Below are 10983 nucleotides of genomic sequence, written 5' to 3'. Positions count from 1 at the left end.
TTTGGAAGCAGCAAAGTCAGCAATTCCTTTGCATCTCTACATAACAGTAAATCCACGTGGTTGTTATCTGTTACCTAATAAGTGGCTGTTAAGAAATCAGTGGGTTGACACAGAGCAACAAGATTAAAGCATCTTTTTAAACATTACTAAATAATCAGTGTTGCACTTCTTAAATCGTCATTTTCTCCTTCGCAGTCACTTTTATCGCAGTTGTGATTCTGGTGCTTTGATTGTCAAACATCATCAAAGCCAGGTGTGGATAAATCAAATTACTGCTGACACCCAATAAAATGTGAACCATTGTTACCGTTAGACAGGTGACGTGATTAAAAGCCATTACTTTGGTGTTTCCATCTCCAGCCAACAGTGTGTGTGTGCAAGGGCTCTGCTAACCAGTTCCCATGGTTCAATGGTTCCACTATAGCTACTGTGGATGTCCTCGGGGGACACCTCCCACTCGCTGGTTTGTTTTCATCCTTAATGGGAGATCATGTTACACTCTTTATGGTGTGTGCATGTGAAGTAAACAGTCTGTCTGAGTGTGTGCTTTTTTTGTTTTCTATGCATGCACCTGTAGAACAAGGTGCTGACTGTGTGTGTGTGTGTGTGTGTGTGTGTGTGTGTGTGTGTGTGTGTGTGTGTGTGTGTGTGTGTGTGTGTGTGTACACGTGAGTTTACACACATGAGGTATGCTGGCCTGCAGACACCAGACACCTTGATTTCTGCTCCTTTTGTTTTTGCCCATGAGGCAGAGGGGAAGCTGAAGGAAGAAAAATATCTTTCAAGTATCTGGAGGAGTCTGTTTGGGAGCATTCAGATTTAGAAATAATTGCTGAGATATAACAGCCAAATGGGCCGTGGAACAAAGAGGGATTGTGGGGTTATGGAAAATGAAGCATTTACATTTGGGCCCTGGTAATGAGGGGGTTTTCCTGAGAGATGACAGCGAGGAGGAGGATCAGAGAGCGATGGAGGGGGGGGAGAGGTAAAACAGAGAGAATGCATCAGATCAGGAGGTGGCGATCACACAACTGATCCCAGACAAGCTTTTTGGCTGTAAAGGCGGCTTCAGACTGTGACACACACTGGCCAAAGGATTGTGCGCACATGTGCATTAGTCATGAAGCATACAGGTGTTTGTGTTTTATGAGAGACCCCGTACCACACCGCAGCAGGGGCTGCAGCAGCAGAGCACGCCAAGGAGGATTTGGGCTCTTGGCACATTCAGCCACGTTATGAGGTGCGGCTGTTTGGCAGGCCAGTCGCAGCGGGGCACAGCAGACCTGAATATAAACAAGGTTGGCCCCTTAAACGCCATCCATCAAACAGATCCACCGGGAAGCAAAATCCATCAATCTCTCTCCTCGAGACCGACACAGAAACAGATTATTGATGACATCCAGAGGAATATTAGAGTTTTTGGCACGTTTTGTTGCTAGGGTAGATTACCAGCTCTGACTGCTTTATTAAGATATAGTAGCCATTCATTGCTCACACTGGATTTCTCCTTACGTTTTCTTCTCCAGCCACCATGTATCCTGTCAAGTGTGGCCCTGCAGTTTTATTTTTGTGGCTTTTGGAAATGCCCCCACTTTTCCGGCCCTGCTCCAATTTTCTTTAAATACAACCGTAATTGGTTTGATTTCCTACCTCCGGCCTGGCGGTGAGGGGGGTGGGGGTGGGGGGTTACAAGGAGAAGTGGGAGTTAGCAAGAGCCAAGGCAAAGGGAGCCCAGCCCACAGCAGGCGTGCAGCACGCTTGGGTGGCATTACAGTTGACCAGTACTATTATTCCTTCATTTAAAAACTGTTTACGAGAATATCCTGAACGCCTATCGGTGGAAAGCGACATAAATCGGCACAGAAAAACACTCTGACACACATAAGCACACATGCTCTGACAGCCTTGACACCTGAGAGTGCCTAAAATTGGAAATTGTGCACATCACAGCTCTCCCCAACTTTTCTCGTTGCCAGCAAATCTTGCGACATTATCACAAAGGCATTCCAGCCTGCAAATCAAAACCAGCCTCCGACAAAAAGTCTTTTCTTTGCGAGTTCTCTCACGGGCAGACGGCGAGGAGTGTGAGTGTGCCGCTCATCAGGCAGGCGTGAGTAATCAAAAAGGAAATAAGACGTAGCGTCTGGGAGAGTCCAAGTGGGCCCCTACTGATCTGCAGCCAGCACATTGTTCTGGACTTCTATTGTTTCCTTGCTTGGTTGGCAGACCAGAGAGCAGCCAGCCAGCAAGAGGCCAAGGTAGATTTATCCTCGTCTTGGAGCGCCACTCAAGTATGTCTGAGGTGGCGTGGTGAGGGGATAATCCTGCAAAATTACTGCAGACAATGGTCACGTCTAGCAGCAGAAAGCATGTGAAAGGAGAGAATGTGAGGAAGCTTAGCAAGTATCAAAAGATCATTTATATACAGTGCTGTGCAAAAGTCTTGAGCCACACCTCATTTCTTTATATTTTGACTATGGAAATGAAAAACAGGCGCACCAACTGGAATATAAATGAAAATGCGGTATATAAGGCAAAAATAAACTTTGTACAAATCGAATAAACTTGAAAGTCAATAACTGGTGTGACCTCTTTTATTCTTCCTCACAGCATGAACTCTCTTTTAGGAAAGCTTTCTTTCTGGTCCTCAGGAACGTTTCTCCAGGCTTCCCGAAGAATATTCAGAGGTCTTCTTTGGATGTTTCTGCGTTTTGTTCTGTTCTTTGTCAGGATGATCCCACACTGCTTCAATAACGTTGAGGTCCAGGCTCTGGAGGCAAATCCATGACTGATAGTGTTTTTCTATCCAGGTATGCTTTTACTACACTGGCAGCGTGTTTGGGATCATTGTCATGCTGAAAAAACGGAGCCAATCAGACACTTTCCAGATGTTGCTGCACAGTGCATCAAAATCTGATCGTACTTTTCTGCCATCAGATTTCTGTGTTGATAATTCCATCGATTTTGACGAGACACCCAGGACTACAGGCTATTTAGAGACATGACTTTTAGATATATGTGTCCTTTTTTGTCCTCTACTTGATTGATTGATTGATTGATTGAATCTTTATTTTGAACATGTTGAAAAAGTATAAAAAAAATAGAATTAAAAGAGACAAATGAACAAAGCAAACAAAAGGAAAACGAGCAACCACAACTCCAAATAACGTCCATGTTCAAAAAGGAGCAGGAAGAAGCATAAGCTTATTTAATCCCACCCCTTTTCCACTATCTAGTATCAATAGACTACAGAAATACCTCCTTGCAATTACATTATATGTTATGTGTAATTTTTTTTTTTTTTAAATATATACACATATATGTTTCTATCTATCCATACATACGTATATACACACATACGCACATATACACATTTTCAATAACCCCATTAACACCTCAAGGATACACAGCCTACAATTATATATATATATATATATATATATATATATATATATATATATATATATAGATATAGATATATATATAGATATATATATATATACATATATATATATATACCCATACCAACAAACCCGTGCATGCGCACACACATGAAAGTATTAGACAAGAACACCCTATCAAATCTCTACCTTTTCCCTGTACCCTGTAAAAACCATATCCTTAAACCGCTTTTTAAACTGCGCCATGCTTGTCCACTTTCCTCTCATTTATTCAAGGACACACTCCACACCAGGCTGGGAGATGCCAAGTTTTCAGATAAGAACTCTTTGGAAATCATCTCGCTCTTGCAAAAATCCTATTTTATGCTTGTCAATCTGTTTATTCATATATTCAGCTAAAGAAACGAGGACAGATGTGTTTTTGCAATGAGCCACCAGTGTCTGTTATCTGTAGATGCAACACTGGTTCATGCCCTGAGTTAGGCCTTTTTATGCTTGAATAATTCAAAGTTCAGTGTTAAGTGATATTTCTCTGAAAATGGACTGAAAAAGTGCTCAAGAGCACTTTAAAAAATTGTTCTTCAAAGCAATTTATAAGAACAAAATGAGGCAGAACTCAAGACTTGTACAGTCCTGTAAATACTGCCCAATACCAAAGTAGACCCCGAGCAGCAACTGTCTGCAAAATAAAGCTAAAGTGAAAGTGCCAACAACTGCAGTTCCTCTAATGTCCACTTGAAGCTGAATCAAGGAGTGCCCACATGTTTACCGTCTGCTACAAAACCTGTTTTGGCCTCTAAAGCAAATTTCACCCTTCATAAGAACTGTACTTTGGACTAATTGTTTTATTACTCACCCGTTCGGATTCAGTAGGGCTTAAAGTTTGGGGCATGGCCCCTTTGACTGACGAGTATGCCAGCACAGGCAGCTGTGGCTGCAAGTCGTTTGCCTGGTTTCACCTCCACTAATTTCACTCACTGAACTCAACCTCTCATGCCGTCAGTGTTTTCTGCAGAACGTTTTTTAAAAACAAAACGATCTGATAAATAGCAAGATGTCTGTGCGCCGCTTTGGTGTCTGCAGTTTTACTTGCATGCTACTTAGCAACAAAGAAAACACCACGGCAGCTGCCAAAGAACCTGTGGGTGCCATCGTGCAGACCTTTTACATCATTTACATACAGTGTGTAAAGTCTGGAGGTTCTTATAGGCAATAAACATAAACAGACCACATGACTGAGCAGGTCTTAGCAGAAACTGGATCCACACAATGAAAAGCCTCAGCCTGCAGTAGAGGAGGTGTTAATTTTTACTGTAACCAGCAGAAACCCAGAGAAGGGCTGTTAAGATGAGTCCAGGGCCAAACACAGCTTGTTAATATAGGATGGAGACAGTTGGGGAGTTTGTCTGTTTTATGATGGCTGATGAAAAAGAAAACAGACACATTTCCAACCAAAGCAGGATTCTAGGTTATGTGGTCTAGCCACAGAAGAAATGGACCCTGGAGGCTTCCGTAGCTGGTGCAGAGAGAACACAGGGTCTTGTCCAAAAATGGCACAAGTGCACGCACGCACATACACACAATGTGAAGCTTTCCCGGCAAGCGACAGTCATCTCGGTGGAAAAATACGGTAACCGATGCATTAAAGCTCAGGACTTTGAGGGATTGCAGGGACGCAGCGACATTAAGACATGCAGACCACACAATATCCAGAAAGCAGAGGAGTTTGTTGGGACTGATGGGTCAGTGCGGCAGCGTACGCCCACAGACTGTTGAAAGGGAATCAAACCAGTATGAGACGGGCTGTAAGTTAGTGTATATGGGAAACGTGTACATATCGAAATACTAGCATGTTCACCATCAAAGCTAGACCTACCCAATAATTACAGAGATTTGAAACAGTGTAGGCCACAGCTTCTTTTACCAAAAGTAGGACCTCGCTCCTAATAAACAACTTTTATAAAAACAAGATGCCCATAAAAGTAGAACCAGAAAACAACTCGGCAACACAAAAGCCTCCTTGAAACTGGTGACACGGGTCTGTTGCCATGTAGCACCAAACAATGCACTCCTCACCCCATTCCTATTGAGCCTCTTTCCCTACTTCGAGCCATAGCTCTCTCCTCATTAAGTGAACTATACAAATGCCGAGAGCTCCTGGCACTTCTTCACGTTTGTCAGTGTGAGACAGGATTTTTACTGTGCACGGTTCCAGGACCCAAAGTTTACGGGGTGAGTGAGCCGCAGCTTTCACTGCTCAATCGAAACAAATTCCCCAAAGTCTAAAAGTTAATCCAGCTCCGGGCTTACCAGGAGCAATATAGCCAAATAAAAGCTTGAGATGACGACAGTAAACCAGCCTTCTGGCTTCCTGATCCAGACTGGTGTGTTCCTGATGAGCTGGCAGACCAGAGAAGTAACACCGACTGTCTTATTAATGCTTAAAGCATTCTGACAGAGCCTTTTGTTACTTACTTAAACCACGCTGCCTGCAACGACCTAATGGAAGTCTAAAAGCCATTAGGCTAGAGGGCTTAGCCAACACAAACCAAGCGCACAGACTATGAAAGAACAGCTAAGGGTAATCAATACATCTCCCCTCATCATCATCATCCTCCTGCTGCTGCTGCTGCTGCTTTCCTCCTCCAGTGTTAAAGCTAAATGTCATAGCATCGTCTATGGTTGCTGGCGTGTAAAGGAGACACTGGTTTAAATCAGAGGAAAACCAGCAATGGCGGGTGAGCAGCTGGAGAAAGGGGAGATCAGATTTGTCCATTAATACTGGCTGCTCTTTAGCTGCTTTTCATTCTAGGCTTCTCTGCACTCGGGCTTGCACTCTGGCATGCTTTTACCAGCTAGAAATCACAACAGAAAGGAGCGTTACTGTCAGTACGGGGCATGTGAGTGCAGCCTGTTGTCATTTTACCAAAGAGACATGGCAGGGAGGAGCCAGCTGGGGTGTTTCTCTTTAACAGGCATCTGCAGTGGCTGGCATGAAAAGAAAGCCTGAGAGCTGGAGACGGATGGCAGAACCAAAACTTCAAAGACCTCTTCTCCCTCTCTCTCCCCCTCGATGAGCTGTATAACTCTGAAAGAGAACCTGCTAGTTCACTTTAGCACAAAGACACACACACACACATACGTGCGCTGTCTGTTAAGCACACACACCTGGGATTATCAAGACACCCAACAGACGTTTCCTGATTCCTTTAAAAATGAACAACAGTAGTATGGTGCATTGTGAAAATACACGGTTCAGACACAGCATTAAACTAATGCACAGCCACACAGACAGAGCATACCAGACAGGTATTTGCCGCAGGCTCTGATACACTAAGGTAGCATAAACTGCAAGGTAAATGTGTGGAGCGAAGGTCAGGGTGTGGCTGCTGACAGAGCAAAGCCTTTTATGTCTAATAGGTTTTTTCCCCGTCACAGACAAAATAAAACAGACCACTATTGTAGTCCTATAAAGAGACTAAACAACATGGACAAAAGCTGCTTGAGGCAGCAGAGCTGACGTCACAAGGTGTCTTTTAAGTACTGAGGAGGGCTCTCTGCCCCCCTTTTTCTCTTTAAAAACATCTCCTGTAAAAGACAAACATCTCTCTTTATTCTTACACACACACACAACTTCTTGTGCTTCCTGCGAAAAAGTGCTGACCATGTAAAAGAGATAAGAAAGAAACCCCGCGAGAAGAGTCTGTGCCAGCTTTCTGAGGTCCCCCTGTTTTGGCTTACTGTGGTTGAGTACCCTCTAGTGGTAGTTAAAGTGAAAGTCACATCTGCTTGGATTTGCCTCCTAGAACCCCTCACTGTGCCTCTTTACCAGTCAACAGCTGCAGTTAACCGCAGCCCTGCCACAGGGTGTGACTGCAGGACCCAGATGGGGTGAGTGGTGAGCCGGGGAAGGGGGTTAGGCAGCTTTTTGTGGGACGCCCAAGGGGTCCACCGCATTCCCCTATCTCCCCACCACAGTAGCCAAAAAACCCTGGAGAGAGAAAGCCAACTACCACGTTTTAATGAGGGCTAAAATAAACAATGCAAGCACACAAAATCCACCCTGACTGGTTGACTGTAGGCACTGAAGAGGTGCAGATAAGCTGGGTTGTTACTCTGTGGTCTAAAAACTCGAACGGTAATGCAGAACCGTACGGCTCCCTAAATAATGGGTGCCAGCGTTTGTGTACTGAATGGAAACAGACGAATAAACACATCTTGTACCTGTGGTGCTGTTCAGAGATGTTCCTTCAGATGTCCATCTGATGATTTCTGCTCCTGTGCACAACAAGAAAGGAAATTATTTATATCATGAAAACACATCAGCAACATTTGTTCCTGTAAAATAAACTTGTATTAAACTACCAAATTGTACACAAATATCTAAAAAAATACTATCCTACTTGAACCAACTACACTAACAATATGTGGCTTAAATATTTTGCGATCACTAATAAAACCAATCCACTTACATTAGTTATGATAGTATGATATTATGTTGCTTACACTGATCGTTTTCTGACCTTCTAATATTTTCAGACCCATTATGCTCTTTTCCACCTCCATATTTTTATTCTGGGACTCTACTAGAGCAGCTCTGCATGATCGACAGTTTCAAATAATCCGTATTTATCATATCGTGAGCCTTTGTGCGGTCATTAAGTTCATCTGCTGTCTGGAACAACTGTTTTAGCGCCACTTCTTTTTGCAGACTGGGTGTGGATGACTGGAGAGAAAAATATGAAGTCAAAATAAGTTGAATAAATACCATTTTTATTGCTAAAAGAAACAAAAAAGCATCTGCTGATATTATCACGCTGACTGTAATGTTCTTAAAGAAAACTGCCCGAGCACTTGGACCAGTTTTACTGTTGATGCTTGATAAAAGGTGTGGAGTGTTGGTCATGATTCCTTTTTTACACCGACCTCAGCGTATATAAAAGATGCCACAGAGTCGCAGACAGAAAAAGGAAGATTTTGGATGCAACAGTGGGACAATAAAATATATACAGAGGAGCTCCTGATCCTTTGCATCAAGAGGAGCCAGCTCAGGTGTTTCGCATGTTCAACATAATAATAATAATAATGGATTGCATTTATACAGCGCTTTTCGAGACCCCCAAAGCGCTTTACAATTCCACTATTCATTCACTCTCACATTCACACACTGGTGGAGGCAGCTACAGGTGTAGCCACAGCTGCCCTGTGTGTGTGTGTGTGTGTGTGTGTGTGTGTGTGTGTGTGTGTGTGTGTGTGTGTGTGTGTGTGTGTGTGTGTGTGTGTGTGTGTGTAAGAACATGAAGGAAGATGTGGGGCAAAACCAGGATACACTTTTCTCAACTGGCTCGGGAAACCTCCAAAAAGAGGTTTTGGCCTTCAATTCACAAAAATCACTCAAATATACTTGAAACCAGTTTTTAAAGTGGAATTTCACTGGAGAAAATACATGTTTGCCTATAAAATGGCCATGAATAACAGGTAAAGAATATCATAAAAGGGAATTCACTGCCAATCATGCATTTCCAGCTCAGGCTTTCTTTTCATGCCAGCCAAAACTGCAGTTACATAGAAACATCCCTGCTGGCTCCTCCCTGCTAGAATGACAATAGACTTCTCTCACATGCCCCTTACTGACAGTAAAGCTCCTCCTCGTTTTGATTTCTAGCTGGTAAAAGCATCCTGAAGTGCAAGCCAGAGTGCAGAGAAGCCAGGAATAAATTACAGCCTCAGTTTCTTGCTCTCAGCAGACAGGAGTGGCACTCGGTGTGGCCTTCTGCTGCCGGAGCTTCAAGGTTTGACGTCTCGTGCTTCAGAGATGCTCTTCAGCATTCCTTGGTTTAATTTGAGCTACTGTTGCCAAAAAGCAACCTAAACAGACTGGTCATTCTCCTCTGACTGCTGGCACTGGATACCTTCTGTTTTTAGGACCATTCTCTGTAAACCCTGGACGTGGTTGTGTGGGGAAATCCCAGCAGATCAGCAGATTCTGAAACATTCAGACCACACACTCAGTCTCCTCTATCCTGATGCTCAGCTTCAGCAGGTCACCTTGACCCTACATGCATGCCTGACCGCACTCAATTGTTGCCATGCGATTGGCTAATTAAATATTTGCATTAAGAAGCACTTGAACAGGTGCATCTAATAAAGTGGCCTCTATGTACGCATGTAGGCAACTTTTTGTAGCCTTGCTTGCAACAGTATTAGCTTTCTTGTACTGTATCTTTGGGTGGACTACACCTTTAAAACACCGGCCCTACAACACGTGAACCATTTATTACAGTCTTCACACTGTTGGTTTGTTAAATTGCCAAAATATTGATATTTATTACATGTGAAAGCCAAATAACGAGCACTGCGCTCGAGTTTCGCGCTTTCCTGCAGTGTGCCACTCCGCATCACTCTGAGCGTATTGACGGTTTTTTTCCAGGCCTATCAGACATGGGTAACTTACCACTAGAGAAAAAAGAAAAAGGAAAAAAAAGTTTCTGTTGGTGCCAAGAAAGACATGCAAGATGATGGGTCAGTGACAGCTTCTAGGAGTGGAAGACGTTTGGCAAGAAAAGCGCACCTTGTTGAAGGATCAGCACGCCGGGTCGGCGCTCCTGTTAACCAGCCGCAGACGACGGAGGGTTTTAAAGGAGGCGAGCTCATGCCAGCATATTTTCTGAATAACATTAGTGTAGATGTAAGGAGCAGATAAAGAGCATGGAAAGCATTATGGGGGCTGTGAGGTCTGCAGTGCTCGAGAAATGCCTGAAATTCACCGCAATCCAACAACAGCAGCAGCAACACAACCGCGGGGTCTGTGCCAGGATGGCAGCAGCGCCACACTTTCTGCTCATTGTTGAATACGGATGCACTCGCACAGCCGCAGTTTAAACCACGTGCAACGATGTGTTACGCAGTCATCTCTGGACAAAATGGCTTTTCATAGCAGGCAAAGCACAGGTGGAACTAATAACATTAATTATGATTGTGTTCCATATATATGTGCCAGTATCCCGGAGCTCAGCCAGCATGCAGGTTGCAACTGGCTCACCTGAGTGGAATACAGCCACTATTAATGTTATTAGTTCATTTACAAGTCACACTCTGGTTTACAGTGTGTTTAGACAGCTAGACAACCCTATTAAGGCGTCCCCGACTGTTGTTACAGAAAAATAGGAAATGCATACTTTGAGAACCACATAATTATAACTATGGTAATCGCTACATAGTACTGGTGCTTAGTGTTCTTCAGGCATTGGCTTCACACATCAGAGCCTGGACCTCACAAGCCACTGAAAAACCAAAAGTAGAAAGGTTGTTTTGTTTTGCTTTCATATGTTCCTGTAATGGAAATAAAAAAATAAAGTCAGTCTTTATTTTACTACAATCACATGTCTGATGGTCACTTTATTAACATGTTTGGAACCAACACCTCTGCTTGTATCATGTTGTTATTTTTGCTGTTTTATAGTTTTTTTTTATTTACTGTTTAATGTGTTAGGAAGCATATGATAGTAAGACCAGAAGAATAATGCTGCCTTGTTTCACTATATGATATAAACTGTGGTTTATTACAAATATGCAGCAGTGT

Source organism: Rhamphochromis sp. 'chilingali' (assembly GCF_963969265.1).
Source record: "Rhamphochromis sp. 'chilingali' genome assembly, chromosome: 21".
NCBI classification, from domain to species: Eukaryota; Metazoa; Chordata; class Actinopteri; order Cichliformes; family Cichlidae; genus Rhamphochromis; species Rhamphochromis sp. 'chilingali'.
This window is presented reverse-complemented; position numbering follows the sequence as displayed.